This window comes from Arachis hypogaea, chromosome 14 (genome assembly GCF_003086295.3).
Source record: "Arachis hypogaea cultivar Tifrunner chromosome 14, arahy.Tifrunner.gnm2.J5K5, whole genome shotgun sequence".
Lineage (NCBI taxonomy): Eukaryota > Viridiplantae > Streptophyta > Magnoliopsida > Fabales > Fabaceae > Arachis > Arachis hypogaea.
This window is the reverse complement of record NC_092049.1, coordinates 105,651,560-105,668,459: the sequence shown is the minus strand read 5'-3', so window position 1 is coordinate 105,668,459 and position 16,900 is coordinate 105,651,560. Positions and strand designations below refer to the sequence as shown.

At 30.6% G+C, this 16,900-nt stretch overlaps 1 long non-coding RNA gene and 1 pseudogene across 4 annotated transcripts; both read left to right on the top strand.

The window, feature by feature from the left end:
• Window positions 1–681: 681 nt before the first annotated feature.
• On the top strand, window positions 682–15,183 carry LOC112743626 (WAT1-related protein At5g07050-like; annotated as a pseudogene).
• Window positions 2,738–12,998, top strand: LOC112743628 (uncharacterized). Of its 4 annotated transcripts, none has more exons than XR_011871052.1 (5): window positions 2,738–4,114; window positions 4,224–4,325; window positions 5,876–11,001; window positions 11,111–11,212; window positions 12,749–12,998. It is a non-coding gene; the product is annotated as an uncharacterized lncRNA (long non-coding RNA). The 4 variants fall into 4 exon arrangements; XR_011871053.1 differs by having other exon boundaries at window positions 12,173–12,998; XR_011871051.1 differs by having other exon boundaries at window positions 5,862–11,001; window positions 12,763–12,998.
• Window positions 15,184–16,900: the final 1,717 nt, after the last annotated feature.

Below are 16,900 nucleotides of genomic sequence, written 5' to 3'. Positions count from 1 at the left end.
CTTAAAAGAATTAAAGCTGTTGAAAGAAAAAATGGAGAATGAGGTTGAAAAATTAAAAAGATATTTAGAAACAACAGAAAGTGTAGAAATAAAAGAAGTTGTTGAAGATTTGAGAAAATATATTCAAGAAAAAGACAAACAGATAAAAAATTTTATAAACAATAATCCATGCAAAAAAGACTATTGTAAACTAAAACAAGATTGAAAAAAAAAAAACTATAAAAATCATAATTATAAATACTAGTAAAAGTAACATTTTCAATTCTAAACTTATTCGAAGTAAAATATGAAGAGTGAAGTAAAATATGAAGAGTAAAAATTGGTATCAGAGCCAAGTTAACGATTAAGGGTAACACTTTTTCTTTAAGCAACACTTTTAGTGACACGCTTTTCAGCCATAAAAAGACAAAAATCTGTACACCCACATCTGTACACTATAAGACCCCCATCTAATATCATGCATATAGCAATTTTGGCAGAAAATGAGTCATACAACATAAACTTTATAATATTCTCCTATACATGTCCTACTACTCTCAGGTCCTCCTTAAGAACAGGATTTCCAAACAACATGCATTAAGAATCACATATTCACATTCAAATTCAATAATCCTCCTCCACCCAAGTATCAAAACTATAGTCAAGAATCAAGAAATCATATAGTAATAGATTCGTTTTATAATGGAACAAAAGAAATCTTCTATTGTTCTTGTGTTGAAAGAGTTCAAGCCACACTTTCTCATGGTGTTAGCCCAAGTTGGCTATGCATCCTTGTATTTCATCACTGAAGCTTGGATGAGTCCTTTCTTGTATGTAACCTACCACCATATCGTCGCGGCCAGTGGCGGAACTTGAAACAAAATTTTGGGGGGGCAAATAGATAATAATTGTCAAAATATTTTTTTATATGGACCTCATTTAAGATAAGCTCGTCTAATCTCATCTCTCTGGTTTGGATGATACTGCCAAATTTAAAGCCCTTTTTCAAGATCTCGTTCCAAAAAGTTAAAGTTAAAGTCATCCGATATAACTTTTTGAACTTTTGAAGGTTATATCTCACTTTCTCCGTGATTCATTAAAGTAGAAGAACTATCTACATGTGTTGATATTGTAAAAGTTATATGTTCTTCTTCTTAAATATTAGCCTTCCTCTTAAAAAATGTATCAATTCTTTGATTTTTCATTATTATTTTATATAAAAATTTGAATATATATCCTGTAAAATATATTAAGAAGAAGTTAGAAGGACAAATATTAAAATTTATAATATTTATTGAATTTTTTAATCAATTTATACAAATACAATAATATTAATACTTATTGAATATTCTATTATTTTTTATCATATAAAAAATTAAATTAAATAAATAGTAAAATATAAAATAATATTAAATTAAATAAATAAAAGATATCTAATTTTTTATATTTGAACCTAAAGATAGAGAGAGTGTTGTTTATTGAACTTATTAGATACTTTAAGTCATAGTAAAGTATTTAAGTCAATTGAACTATTTTTTATCTTTTGAAAAAATACTACTAAGTTTTTTATAAAAAATTTGGGGGAGCCATGGCCACCCCTTGTCTGAACTAAGCTCCACCACTGGTCGCGGCTGTTGTCATGTTCCCATTTGCATTCTTTCTAGAGAGGTACTATATATACATGTATTGATGCTATGCTTGTTCAAATCATTGATATATTTTACATTATTGAATTCAATCTGTTTCAAGGTTCAATAAAGCCTGTAATATGATTAATTATAGGAGAGAATTTATCATAAATTAAATCTGACAATAACATATATAAACTTTGTGTTATTTAAACAGAAATGAGAGACCAAAGCTCACATTTGCTCTGTTCATGGAAATTTTTGTGCTTTCCTTGGTTGGGTAAGTAGAAACAACAAAATGCATGCTTATACATTGAAACTTATTATTATGTCTAAATATAACATTTTGAATTTACAAAATTTCAGGATTAGTGTACCAATCAATATGTACTTGGCAAGCACTTCTCCAACTTTTGTTGCTTCCATTGTCAACGTCATAGCTTCCCTTACCTTCATCATTGCAGTAGTACTAAGGTTGGCCAATTAGTTTTGAGCTTCGTCCTTGTATCTCCTATTTTACAGTAAGACCTAAATATTTGGATTGCGTTTTAATTTCGTTTTTAATATTTGAAAAATTTTATTTTATTTTTTATTTCAAATGTCTTGCTCTATTATATTTTAGTTCTTTGGCTAAAATCAAAATTTTTTTAAGTAATGACAAAAATGGTAATTATGGTAATCATATTATTGTGATTTAAAAATAAGGTGGAAACTCACTTGTAGTTAATCTCGCATGAAGTTGTTTTTGGATGGATGATATGTGTTATCATTTGGTTTAAAAAAATCGGTTTATTTTATACAAATGATTTAATTAAAAAATAATTAATATAACTATGATGTTAGATTTTTTACCGTATTTTATTTTAAAAATAAATTGACTAATTTAAATTGAGAAATTGTGTAAGACCCAGTTTTTTTTAAAAAAATATATATATTATTATGAGTTAGTTTCAATTTATTTATTAAAGACTTTATTTTTAAAAATTATTTTATTAAAAGTAATTAAATTAAGTTTTGATAATTAAATTAAAAATTTTACTTAATCTCATAATCATTAAGTCATTTTCTATATTTAAATTATACAACTTAACAGTTATAAAAGGATACAAATTTTATATGATTTAATTTAAATAATTGAGATTTCAGAATTTAATACTTTAATTTTATAAACAAAGAAAATAAATTATATTATCTCTAATTTTAAATTAAAATACTTATTATAAGTTAATTAGCAAATTTATAATTAACTAGTATTTTAAAATAATTTTGAGGGATTAAATTAAATTTTTAATTAATACTCTGTACCTCTAATTTTATTAAAATTATCTAAACTACCTTATCCTAACCCTAATTTATCACCGCCACTCCCTAACCCCTTACGCCTCAGCCTTCAGCAAAAACAAAAGAAAAGAAAAGGAGAAAGGGAAAAAAACGGAGAGGGGGAAGAAAGGAGAAAAGGGGGAAACAGAAATAGAGAAGAGGGAGAACGAAGGGGAAAAGAGAACCGAGGATGGAGAGGGAGGAGAAGAGGTCGCCGCTGTCCAGCTCGCACCACCATCGTCACACACTACTGCTGCCTCGTCGCCACCGCCGCACCTTGCCGTCGTCGTTGCCATGGGACGAAGGAGAGAGGAAAAGATGCGATGTACATAGCAGCTCACTGCCGTGCTTCATCTCAGCCGCTTCCATGGACGCCGGTGAGTTGCACGATGTCATCGGAGTTTGATGAGGAAGATTCGTAGATTGGGTTTTCCAAAATCAAGGTTTGGAATTTGGTGAAGGTTGGTTCAGTGGTTGGATTCCTGGAGTTGCTGTTCTGCCACCGCCGTTGCTGTAGCCGTGCTTCTATTGCCGGAAAATGGCGCCGTTGTCGCCAGAGAACCACCGTTGAAGCCGCTATTGTTCTGCTGCCGCCAAAACCCTTGTCTTCTTGGTTGGTCGTTTAGATGGTATGCAGCAATTGTGTAAGGTCTTTGGGTTGTTCAAGCTGGAACCTTTGCCAAATTAGTGAGAATAAACAACACTAGGAGGAGTTTGCAAGCTGTCCCTAGTATTTCTTATTCGCCTACTCACCAATTCAAGACATTCACAGTGATGATGGTGGATACGGGTTCCGTGTCAAGAAGTGCTGATTCACAGTAATGATGCCAGAGAAAGATGATGATGGCCGGTTTGCAAGAGGAGGATGGAATAGTGAGGATGGAAGGCTTAGCTGTGGGTATTCAAGCTTCAGAGAGGAAGAAAGTATCGATGGAGGATTTTCACGATATTAAAACATTGAAAATGTGGGTATTCAAGCTTCAGAGAGGAAGAAATTATCGATGGAGGATTTTCACGATATTAAAACATTGAAAACTGGTGGTCATTTAGTATGCTTACTTGGAATATTTGATGGTCATGGTGGTTCTCGTGCTGCAGAGTATTTGAAAGAGCATCTCTTTGATAATCTCATGAAGCATCCAAAATTTTTACTGATGCCAAATTGGCTATAAGTGAAACGTACCAAGGTACTAATTCTCAATTTTTGTATTCTGAAAAAGACATTTTCTGGGATGATGGCTCTACTGCTTGAACCGCTGTTTTGATTGATAACCATCTCTATGTTGCTAATGTTAGAGATTATAGGACTATAATATCGAAGGCTGCTCTCTGTGAGGATCATGGGCCAAATAGAAGGGATGAACGAAAGAGGAATTAATGCGTTTAAACTAAATTGAGGTAGGGGCGTTTTCATTAAACTCATTTTTATTCTTAAGAGTTGTTATAAATTGATATTTAAGCAAATAAATATTTTTAGTGATTATGGAGTCTTATGAATTGAATTGAATTGCCTTGAATGAATGTGATTGCTTACTTAATTGTGGCTATTTCTGAATATTGAGTTGGTATTGAGATAGTGAGTGGAAGATTAATTTGAAAATCTGATTTGAATGTTTATCAAGTATAATTTGAGAATTGGAAAATGATTTGATGTTAGAGTTAATTTGGGTTTGGAAAACGGCTTGAGATTTGTGAATGACTCGGATTTGAAACCATTGAAAAGGGTCTGAGTAAATGTTGGTTGGCTTTGTTGGAAATGAATTGAAATCTGGAAAGGATTATAACATTAGAAATAAGTTTGATTTGTTGAAAAATGAGTTTAAATTGAAAATGGTCTGAGATATTGAAATTGGTCTGATTTTGAAATTGAATTGAAAGGAGTTTGAGAAATGGTTTTGTTGGGACCCAAAAAGGGTGGCTGAATCCGAATTTTAGAGGAGATGCTGCCGAAATTTTATAAAATTAGAAGTTTCATTTGAAGTAGTTATTTTAAAAAGGTTTAATTTTAAGCATTATCATGTGGTTTAAGATTACTTTATTTATCAAAGAAAGAATTTTGTTTGGGATTGAGATTGTTGATTAATGGAAAGAAGGGTGATGATGATTGATTTGAAATATGATTTTTGAATGAATTTGGAAATGGGATATGGATTGACGAATGATGATGATATTGAGAATGGCTTAGATATTGATGAATGATGAATGAATTATTTTTATGGCTTATGAATTTGAAATATCTGAGATACGAGGTTCCCTGGATTAAGTGCCGTGGCTTGCCACCACGTGTACCAGGTTGAAAACTCGATACTCTGTTGACCCTACGACGTAAGTGTGACCGGGCACTATATAAATTCCCGGGAATGTTACCCCCATTGAGCTAAGGACAATTCAGACTCTTGGGGATGCACGTCGGGGGACAGTCTAAGGACAATTCAGACTTGTCGGGTTGGCTGGATAACCGACAGATGAGCCTCATCAGCCATAGGACAGGCATGCATCATATGCATTTGTATGCTTTGCTTGGGTTTGAACTTGTTTTGGTTTGCCTAATTGCTAAACTGTTCTTAACTGCTACTTGAACTATTTGCTGTAACTGTTACCTACTTGTGCTTTCCTTGTCTGTCTTGCCTGTGTTTGTCCTGGCATGCTACATTTGAGAATGAACTTTGGTGCTGAATTAATAACTGTGTTGTTTGATTGCGTGGTTGGTTTCTGATTGAGTTTTTCTTATAAGAAAGGAAAGGTTTTCGGATTTCTGAAGGATTAAACATTGTTTCTTTGAAAAAGTTTTGAACAATTTTCTATTGGTTTTAAAAGATTCATAAGGCAATGATAATCGCTAAACCCTAAACCCTAACTCTTATTAAATATCTTCTTATGACAACTTTGAAACTCCGTGGTGAGACCGTGTGGTTAGGTTCTCACCCCCTACAGCTTTACATTTTCAGGAATCGGATGAAGAAGCATTAAGAAGAGTTATACTGTGTTTAGTTTATATGCTGTTGCATTAATTAGATTATTTTCTTCCCTCGTCTTTGTTATTACAAGTTTGTAAGAGGGATAGGAATTGTATGTTTTATATGTATAATATATTGAATTATTATGTAAGGAGTCTTGTATATGAATCTATGCTTGTTTGTATTTTTCTTAAGATAAAGTATTTATTTCTTGTTTTTCAAAGAAATCAGCGATACAGTGTCGAGTCATAGGCTTCTATTTTAATATTTAGTATGTAAAGTAGTCGTAATACTTCTTGCTATCAGAGTAGCGCTGCCGGAAGTGTGACTTCTGATAGTGAGGGTGTTACATTATGGTATCAGAGCAGTTCGTTCCTGTTAGAGCCTTGGGAATGAACTGACTATGCTTCATTGCATACTCTGAGTGTCTGTCATGTTATAGGTCTTGTCCGAATGACGAGAATTAGAGCTTTATGCACATGACTGTCTTTTGATTAATGCTGTTAGCTTACCATTGCATATCTGTTGATGTTAAGTCTGGCCAGCTTAATGTTGATGGTTTATGTGTACGGTAAAGTTAATGAGTTATCATGGACAAAGTAGAATTAATAAGCGATGCGGTTCACGGGTTCTGGGAGCGTTAGAAATTAATTTTTGAAGTTAGTTCTGTTTTGACGTATAATCTTGTTCGTGTCGTGTAGCTTTGCACACCGTTTTCTCTTTTATTGGTTATGTTGGAATTCCTTGTTTTAGATTTTTCCTTTTAGGATATGATTTGACTCTGTTCCTAACGATACTTATTCGTTCCTATATATATTTCTGCTTGATTATAATCCTGATTATTCACTTGAAATCATTTAGAACCTTTATCCTTGATGTTGCTCATATTTCTCTCTACGAATCATGAGTTTTTCTTTTGAGTTGGTTTTGAACTTGTTTCGCATGACAATGGTCCTTAATTCTTTGAAAAACGTTAGATGTTATTCCTTGATTAGTTTACACCGAAGATAGGTACTTTAATCATGCCACATGATGCGTGTGTTGCTTATTCTTCGATTTATCATCTTTTTCACTCCTTGTTTCAATTCTTTTTGGAACCAGATTTGATTATCCATCATTGTCATTATTTATGTATTTCTTCATAAATTATGTGCCCTTTTATTCGATCTTAAATCTGTTCTAGCGTAACACATAATTCTTAATACTTGAATGATTCGAAACCGTGAGAGTTACGATTCGGAGCAAGCTAATTGTGTGATTTGGTTCTTCTACTTCGCCTTCTACAACTTATACGTATGTTGCCCAGGTTACAATTTTCGATCCTGTTTTCCTCTAAATGAATAAAGTACTCTCCTTGGTAAAAATTTCGAGTTTGTCTTGGTACGAGATAACAATTCTAGTAATATTCTTTCGAAGTTTTGTTTTAGAATCTTTGTTGAGAAGAGTTTTGATCTTTTATTTTATCTGATCTTGTCTGTAACCATTCTTTGAATTCTGGATATGACTATCTCTGATCTTACATGTACTTTCCTACAAGAAATAAATAAATCCTTCATGTAGCTAAAAACATACTTGTTTTTAAAGGTACTATCTATACCCTTATTAACCATATAGGAACACTTTACATTAGATTTCTTTTTTTGAACATAATTTGATTCTCTTCTAATATTTACTCAAATTTTTATACATGTCTTTACTTGATTATGTACTCAAGATTCTTGATAAGAGATTTTTGCTTCTATTCAAGTTAATCTCTATTTGACAAACTTCATATAATTTAATTTAAATTGGATTGTTTTGATGCAATACCTTATTAAAACTTCTAATAACTATTTTGGGAAAGTGAATTCATTCCTTCATAGGGTTACAACTTGATTTTCCCTTTCGGTACGTCTTCTTGTTTTTGTACATCCTTGCTTACTTATAATTTCAAACGTTTCTCCAAGTTCTTGTGAAACACCATTTTGGTTGCTTATTCTTCTTTATCAAAATTTGTATTCCTTTGAGTAAACTTCAAACTTATTTTGGTGCAACATACCACTTTTTATAATCTCGTTCTAAGGTTTTTGTTTTGGATTCCATTGAAGAAGTTTCAATTCAGTTCTTTTTTTTGCTGGATTCTATCCGTAGCCTTACTTTAAATTTCAATAAAATCATTTTGAAACTTAGCATATGTTCACTGATATGAAGCTTTAAAACTTTCCTATGCAATCAAAACCTATTTGTTTGTAATGTACCAAGTATTCTTTTATTCACTAATTTACCTCGGACTTTCCCTTCTGAATAGAATTTAGTTCTACCTCTAAGATTGATGTAAATTTTTATACATATTCTTGTTTGATTATGATCTTTTAAGATTTTTCAATATTCTTAGCTCAATTAATTTTCATTATTTCAAGTTTTGCACAAATCGAATTTAACTTGAATTTGTTTTAACATAACTCAATATTTACGCTTCTGTTACCTCTCTTGAAGGATATCTATTTCATATCTTTTCTTTTTAGAATGAGAAAATCATACTTTCTTAGATTTTCCCATGCTTTTGAGTTTTGCAAATGATGTCGTTAGTTCAGTTATTCCTCGCTTGTGAACTTAGTGTTCCTCTGTTCTGGCTTAAACTTATTTCAATTTAAATCATCACTACTTTTCTTATTTCTTATGGAGTTCCTGGATTCAAATTTCCTATTTAGATGCAAAATTATTCTTTCCAGAACATTTTCTCGTTCCTGTAAATCGTTACTTAGTTGCAATCTTACGCATCCTCCTGAATTTATACGAATTTTATCCTCGTCACTTATTCACATTTTCCTTAGATTTGTAACTCCTTGAATATACTGACGCATATCTCAATGTCACACGTGGTCCCAAGAAAACAAAAATCGAAGCGTTAGTGTTTCAGGGAATGACTAGTAAATGACATGAACTTTGGCAAGTTTCAAAATGCCATAGGTTATGACGTTTAAATTTCGGGAAAAGAGTATTGTTGAAAAGATATTCAAGTTTTCGGTAGCTCAATTCGTATAAGATGACAACTCGCAACAAGTTAGCTAAGTGACCAGAGCAACGTGAGATAGATAAGCGTAAGGTGAAACTTATAACACGGTAGTTCTTTAGGACACGGTTCGTGAATGTGAAAGGTGAAGCTTGTAAGTATGTGATATCAAAGGGAGTTGTGATAGTGAGCTATGTTAAAACCCTTAAGGTTGACACCATGTAACCCCTTTTCTTTTGAGCCTATCTTGTAACTTCTGCTTTACACCATGCTTTTCCTTTATTTCTAAGTCTTATGGTTTATTAGCTAATTGAAAATTTATATATACCAAATTTTTTTTTTCTTTTTTCCTAAAGTATTCAAAAGAAAGGTATTAAAACCATGTAATATTTCCTGTAATATGCTAAATTTTCTTACTTATTTAAAAAGCATTTAGACAGTAGAGTATTGATTCTTTGTATTACCTTGTGTATTCTTTTAATTTTCGAGGACAAAAATTTTTATAAGGTGGATAGGATGTAAGACCCAGTTTTTTTTAAAAAAATATATATATTATTATGAGTTAGTTTCAATTTATTTATTAAAGACTTTATTTTTAAAAATTATTTTATTAAAAGTAATTAAATTAAGTTTTGATAATTAAATTAAAAATTTTACTTAATCTCATAATCATTGAGTCATTTTCTATATTTAAATTATACAACTTAACAGTTATAAAAGGATACAAATTTTATATGATTTAATTTAAATAATTGAGATTTCAGAATTTAATACTTTAATTTTATAAACAAAGAAAATAAATTATATTATCTCTAATTTTAAATTAAAATACTTATTATAAGTTAATTAGCAAATTTATAATTAACTAGTATTTTAAAATAATTTTGAGGGATTAAATTAAATTTTTAATTAATACTCTGTACCTCTAATTTTATTAAAATTATCTAAACTACCTTATCCTAACCCTAATTTATCACCGCCACTCCCTAACCCCTTACGCCTCAGCCTTCAGCAAAAACAAAAGAAAAGAAAAGGAGAAAGGGAAAAAAACGGAGAGGGGGAAGAAAGGAGAAAAGGGGGAAACAGAAATAGAGAAGAGGGAGAACGAAGGGGAAAAGAGAACCGAGGATGGAGAGGGAGGAGAAGAGGTCGCCGCTGTCCAGCTCGCACCACCATCGTCACACACTACTGCTGCCTCGTCGCCACCGCCGCACCTTGCCGTCGTCGTTGCCATGGGACGAAGGAGAGAGGAAAAGATGCGATGTACATAGCAGCTCACTGCCGTGCTTCATCTCAGCCGCTTCCATGGACGCCGGTGAGTTGCACGATGTCATCGGAGTTTGATGAGGAAGATTCGTAGATTGGGTTTTCCAAAATCAAGGTTTGGAATTTGGTGAAGGTTGGTTCAGTGGTTGGATTCCTGGAGTTGCTGTTCTGCCACCGCCGTTGCTGTAGCCGTGCTTCTATTGCCGGAAAATGGCGCCGTTGTCGCCAGAGAACCACCGTTGAAGCCGCTATTGTTCTGCTGCCGCCAAAACCCTTGTCTTCTTGGTTGGTCGTTTAGATGGTATGCAGCAATTGTGTAAGGTCTTTGGGTTGTTCAAGCTGGAACCTTTGCCAAATTAGTGAGAATAAACAACACTAGGAGGAGTTTGCAAGCTGTCCCTAGTATTTCTTATTCGCCTACTCACCAATTCAAGACATTCACAGTGATGATGGTGGATACGGGTTCCGTGTCAAGAAGTGCTGATTCACAGTAATGATGCCAGAGAAAGATGATGATGGCCGGTTTGCAAGAGGAGGATGGAATAGTGAGGATGGAAGGCTTAGCTGTGGGTATTCAAGCTTCAGAGAGGAAGAAAGTATCGATGGAGGATTTTCACGATATTAAAACATTGAAAATGTGGGTATTCAAGCTTCAGAGAGGAAGAAATTATCGATGGAGGATTTTCACGATATTAAAACATTGAAAACTGGTGGTCATTTAGTATGCTTACTTGGAATATTTGATGGTCATGGTGGTTCTCGTGCTGCAGAGTATTTGAAAGAGCATCTCTTTGATAATCTCATGAAGCATCCAAAATTTTTACTGATGCCAAATTGGCTATAAGTGAAACGTACCAAGGTACTAATTCTCAATTTTTGTATTCTGAAAAAGACATTTTCTGGGATGATGGCTCTACTGCTTGAACCGCTGTTTTGATTGATAACCATCTCTATGTTGCTAATGTTAGAGATTATAGGACTATAATATCGAAGGCTGCTCTCTGTGAGGATCATGGGCCAAATAGAAGGGATGAACGAAAGAGGAATTAATGCGTTTAAACTAAATTGAGGTAGGGGCGTTTTCATTAAACTCATTTTTATTCTTAAGAGTTGTTATAAATTGATATTTAAGCAAATAAATATTTTTAGTGATTATGGAGTCTTATGAATTGAATTGAATTGCCTTGAATGAATGTGATTGCTTACTTAATTGTGGCTATTTCTGAATATTGAGTTGGTATTGAGATAGTGAGTGGAAGATTAATTTGAAAATCTGATTTGAATGTTTATCAAGTATAATTTGAGAATTGGAAAATGATTTGATGTTAGAGTTAATTTGGGTTTGGAAAACGGCTTGAGATTTGTGAATGACTCGGATTTGAAACCATTGAAAAGGGTCTGAGTAAATGTTGGTTGGCTTTGTTGGAAATGAATTGAAATCTGGAAAGGATTATAACATTAGAAATAAGTTTGATTTGTTGAAAAATGAGTTTAAATTAAAAATGGTCTGAGATATTGAAATTGGTCTGATTTTGAAATTGAATTAAAAGGAGTTTGAGAAATGGTTTTGTTGGGACCCGAAAAGGGTGGCTGAATCCGAATTTTAGAGGAGATGCTGCCGAAATTTTATAAAATTAGAAGTTTCATTTGAAGTAGTTATTTTAAAAAGGTTTAATTTTAAGCATTATCATGTGGTTTAAGATTACTTTATTTATCAAAGAAAGAATTTTGTTTGGGATTGAGATTGTTGATTAACGAAAAGAAGGGTGATGATGATTGATTTGAAATATGATTTTTGAATGAATTTGGAAATGGGATATGGATTGACGAATGATGATGATATTGAGAATGGCTTAGATATTGATGAATGATGAATGAATTATTTATATGGCTTATGAATTTGAAATATCTGAGATACGAGGTTCCCTGGATTAAGTGCCGTGGCTTGCCACCACGTGTACCAGGTTGAAAACTCGATACTCTGTTGACCCTACGACGTAAGTGTGACCGGGCACTATATAAATTCCCAGGAATGTTACCCCCATTGAGCTAAGGACAATTCAGACTCTTGGGGATGCACGTCGGGGGACAGTCTAAGGACAATTCAGACTTGTCGGGTTGGCTGGATAACCGACAGATGAGCCTCATCAGCCATAGGACAGGCATGCATCATATGCATTTGTATGCTTTGCTTGGGTTTAAACTTGTTTTGGTTTGCCTAATTGCTAAACTGTTCTTAACTGCTACTTGAACTATTTGCTGTAACTGTTACCTACTTGTGCTTTCCTTGTCTGTCTTGCCTGTGTTTGTCCTGGCATGCTACATTTGAGAATGAACTTTGGTGCTGAATTAATGACTGTGTTGTTTGATTGCGTGGTTGGTTTCTGATTGAGTTTTTCTTATAAGAAAGGAAAGGTTTTCGGATTTCTGAAGGATTAAACATTGTTTCTTTGAAAAAGTTTTGAACAATTTTCTATTGGTTTTAAAAGATTCATAAGGCAATGATAATCGCTAAACCCTAAACCCTAACTCTTATTAAATATCTTCTTATGACAACTTTGAAACTCCGTGGTGAGACCGTGTGGTTAGGTTCTCACCCCCTACAGCTTTACATTTTCAGGAATCGGATGAAGAAGCATTAAGAAGAGTTATACTGTGTTTAGTTTATATGCTGTTGCATTAATTAGATTATTTTCTTCCTTCGTCTTTGTTATTACAAGTTTGTAAGAGGGATAGGAATTGTATGTTTTATATGTATAATATATTGAATTATTATGTAAGGAGTCTTGTATATGAATCTATGCTTGTTTGTATTTTTCTTAAGATAAAGTATTTATTTCTTGTTTTTCAAAGAAATCAGCGATATAGTGTCGAGTCATAGGCTTCTATTTTAATATTTAGTATGTAAAGTAGTCGTAATACTTCTTGCTATCAGAGTAGCGCTGCCGGAAGTGTGACTTCTGATAGTGAGGGTGTTACAAATTGTAGTTAATTGTTTACTATATAATTTTTTTTAACCAAAATTATAATTAAAAATCATTAAAAAAATAAAATTATCTAGTGTATTAGACCAGTTCAATGTTAATCAAATTTTTTATTTCTATTATAAAATATAAAAAAAATTAAATTCTCAAAAAAAAAATCATGTTATTTTATAGGATTTAATTTTTTTTATTGTATTTTCATAAAGTTTACACAAAATTCACCTATCACATTGACTAAACTTATTTATTTACGTAAAGTTTGTCTATAACCTCAGCAAACTTGTTTATGCTTTAATACTATTTTAATTGTATTAATATATTTTTATTTTCTAATCAATTTAATTTTATTTAAATAATTAAAATTTTAAATTATAAAATTTGTATTAGTTTGTAATTTAAAATTTAAGTAGATATAATTTAAATTAATGATTTATAAAATTGTATGTATTCGTATTATTATACTGATATGATTAATTATATTTATTCGATTTAAAAAAAAATAACAATTGTTAATTTTTAACTAACAAATAAATACACTTATATTATTTTTAAATTAAAATTTTTTAAATAAATGTACTCTTATTATTTTAATTTTTTAATTTAAATAAACATATTTGTATTATTTTAAATAAAAGTTAAAATTAATATAAGTAGGTTTATTTAAAATTTAAAATTTTAATATTTTAAATAAACATACTCTTATTATTTTAAAATATTTTAAATTTAAATAAACGTACTCATATTATTTTAAATAAGTATATTCTTTTAATTTGAAAATAATATGAATGTATTTAAATAAAAAAATTAACAACCGTTATTTTTTTAAAATTGAATAAATATAATTAATTATATGAGTATAATAATATGAATACATATAATTTTATAAATTATTAATTTAAATTATATCTATTTAAATTTTAAATTACAAACTAATACAAATTTTATAATTTAAAATTTTAATTATTTAAATAAAATTAAATTGATTAAAAAATAAAAATATACTAATACAATTTAAATCGTATTAAAATGTAAACAAGTTTGCTGAGTCCATAAACAAACTTTACGTAAATAAATAAGTTTAGTCGATGTGATAGGTGAATTTTGTGCAAACTTTATGAAAACACAATAAAAAAAATTAAATCCTAAAAAATAACATGCCTTTTTGGTTGAGAATTAAATTTTTTTATATTTTATAATAGAAAAAAAAACCTAATTAACATTGAGCTAGTTCAATATATTAGATAATTTTATTTTTTAATAATTTTTAATTATAATTTTGGTTAAAAAATTATATAGTAAACAATTAACTTCGATTTCTCAATTTAAATTAATCAATTTATTTTTATGAAAAATCTGACATCATAACTATATCAATTGGTTTTTTAATTAAATCATTTATATAAAATAAATCGATTTTTTTAACCAAATGATAACGCGTGTCATTTATCCAAAAACAATTTCATATGAAGTCGACTGCAGATGAGTTTCTGTCTAAATACAAAAGTAACAGAATAATAAACAAATATAAAATATTTTTAGATGCAAAAATTTAATTGAGTAAAAAACAAAAACAAAAACAAGATAAAATGAAATATTTAGAATAAAATATGACGTTTTATACGTTGACTAATTTAGCACTTGGTCACTAAAACAGTATTTTATTTTTTTTATTTATTATATTACAATGACTTGAAGTGAGTTAAATTATCAGGTATGAGGTTCTTGACGTTCGAGATCCCCAGGAATAGCGAAAGTTATAGGGACAATGTTGTCCTTAGGTGGTGTAATGACAATGACACTATACAAAGGACGGACCATGAAAAATTTGTGGGGTCCCGTAATTAATATTCGAGGAAAGAGTGCTGGTGCAGCATATGAGAATTGGCTCAAGGGCTCTCTTCTTGCAGTTATAGGCTGTGTTTCATGGCTCAAGGGTTCTCTTCTTGCAGTTATAGGCTGTGTTTTATGGTCTGTCTGGTATATCATGCAGGTTTTCACCTTAATCCATAATACTAGATGTATTAGTCTTAATTATCATACAGATGCTTGGCACTAGATTCGATGGTTCCAGAACGTTTGGACCATTAAATGGTCTCATAACAAAATATGTTTTTTAAGTTTTTTTAATAACGGTTAAATAGTCTTTATTTAATTTTAATTACAAATTAGTCTTTTATATATTATTTAATTATAAAATTTATTTTTATTTTATAAATTATTATTTTATTATTCATCTATCATGTTTATTGAGAATCAAAAACTAAAACAATAACATATTAGATATTTCATTAATTGTAATAAATATTTTACAATCTTAATCGATCATAATTTTATCAGTTACATACGTATTGGGTTGAAAAAATCGTGATAATTAAAGCTGGGTTTGGTAAAGTTTTTGCTTTTCAAAAGTAGCTTATGAAAGTTGTCTTTTAAAAGACAGCTTTTTAAAAGCTGCAGCACGTGCGTTTGGTAAAATCAAATTAAAAATGACTTTTAATAAGTACAAGCACCACAATTATATTTGGTAAAACAGCTTTTAAAAGTTGAAAAAATTATAATAAATATGTTTATAACAAAAAATAATTTCTTTTTTTAAATTCTTTAAAATTTTATATAATATTTTAAAATAAAATAATGTTAAAATAAAAAATTCATAATAAACATAAATATAATAAATAAATTCTTTTATTTTTTAACCTTAAAATTTTATATAAGTATCATAAAATTTGTATGTAATCCAATGTTAGTACTGGGTACGTCCATTACCCACCTATATATATTGGTTCACCTTTAAAGATCACAAAAAATAGGACACATATCTCAAATAAACTACTCTTATGATTATATATCTATATTTACATATGTATATACATGTTGTTATTATAATTTTGACTAATGTTCATGCAAAAAAAATTTTATGATTGGTTTTCATAAATGAGGTCAACCTCTTTCCGTTTCAAAGAATAGAAAAAAACAAACAAACATAATAGATCTACTGACAAAATATAAAAATTTAGGTTCAAAAATAAAAAATATAATAGTGTTGAAATTTGTAAAGATTAGGTTCAAAAATAAAAAATATACAAAGATTGTGTTAGAATTTGTGAAGGTTAGGATGAGAAGTTAGAAATATATGAGAATTTCAATAGCAATATAATAGTGGGAAATATGTGCGAGAAAATGAAAAAAATTTGGTAAACATAAGCCAGCTTTGAAAAGCTCCTTCCTAGGTGCTTTCAAAAGCACTCCTAACTTTTAAAAGCTGCAAACACAAGCACTTGAGCTTTTTAATTTACCAAACACAAAAAAACGTACTTGTGTACAAGCACCTCTTGAAAAAGCTTTACCAAACCCAACCTAAGACTAATACGTTTAATATTATGGATTGAGGTGAAAACCTGCATGATATACCATGAAACACAGCCTATAACTGCAAGAAGAGAACCCTTGAGCCAGTTCTCATGTGTTGCAGCAGCACTCTTTCCTGGAATATGAATTAGGGGACGCCACAAATTTCTCATGGTAGGTCCTTTGTATAGTGTCATTGTCATTGCACCGCCTAAGGACAACATTGTTCCTATAACTTTGGCTATTCCCCGGGGATTTGGAACATTAAGGTAGCGTCTGTTTTGAGGTACTGAGACAGAGATAGAGAGACTGAGATTCAGTATCGTGTTTGTTAGTTCAGAGACTGATACTAAAATTTCTGTCTCTATCTCTAAAATTTCAGTATTTCAGTATTTCCAAAAAGTAGGGACATAGGAGACTAAAATT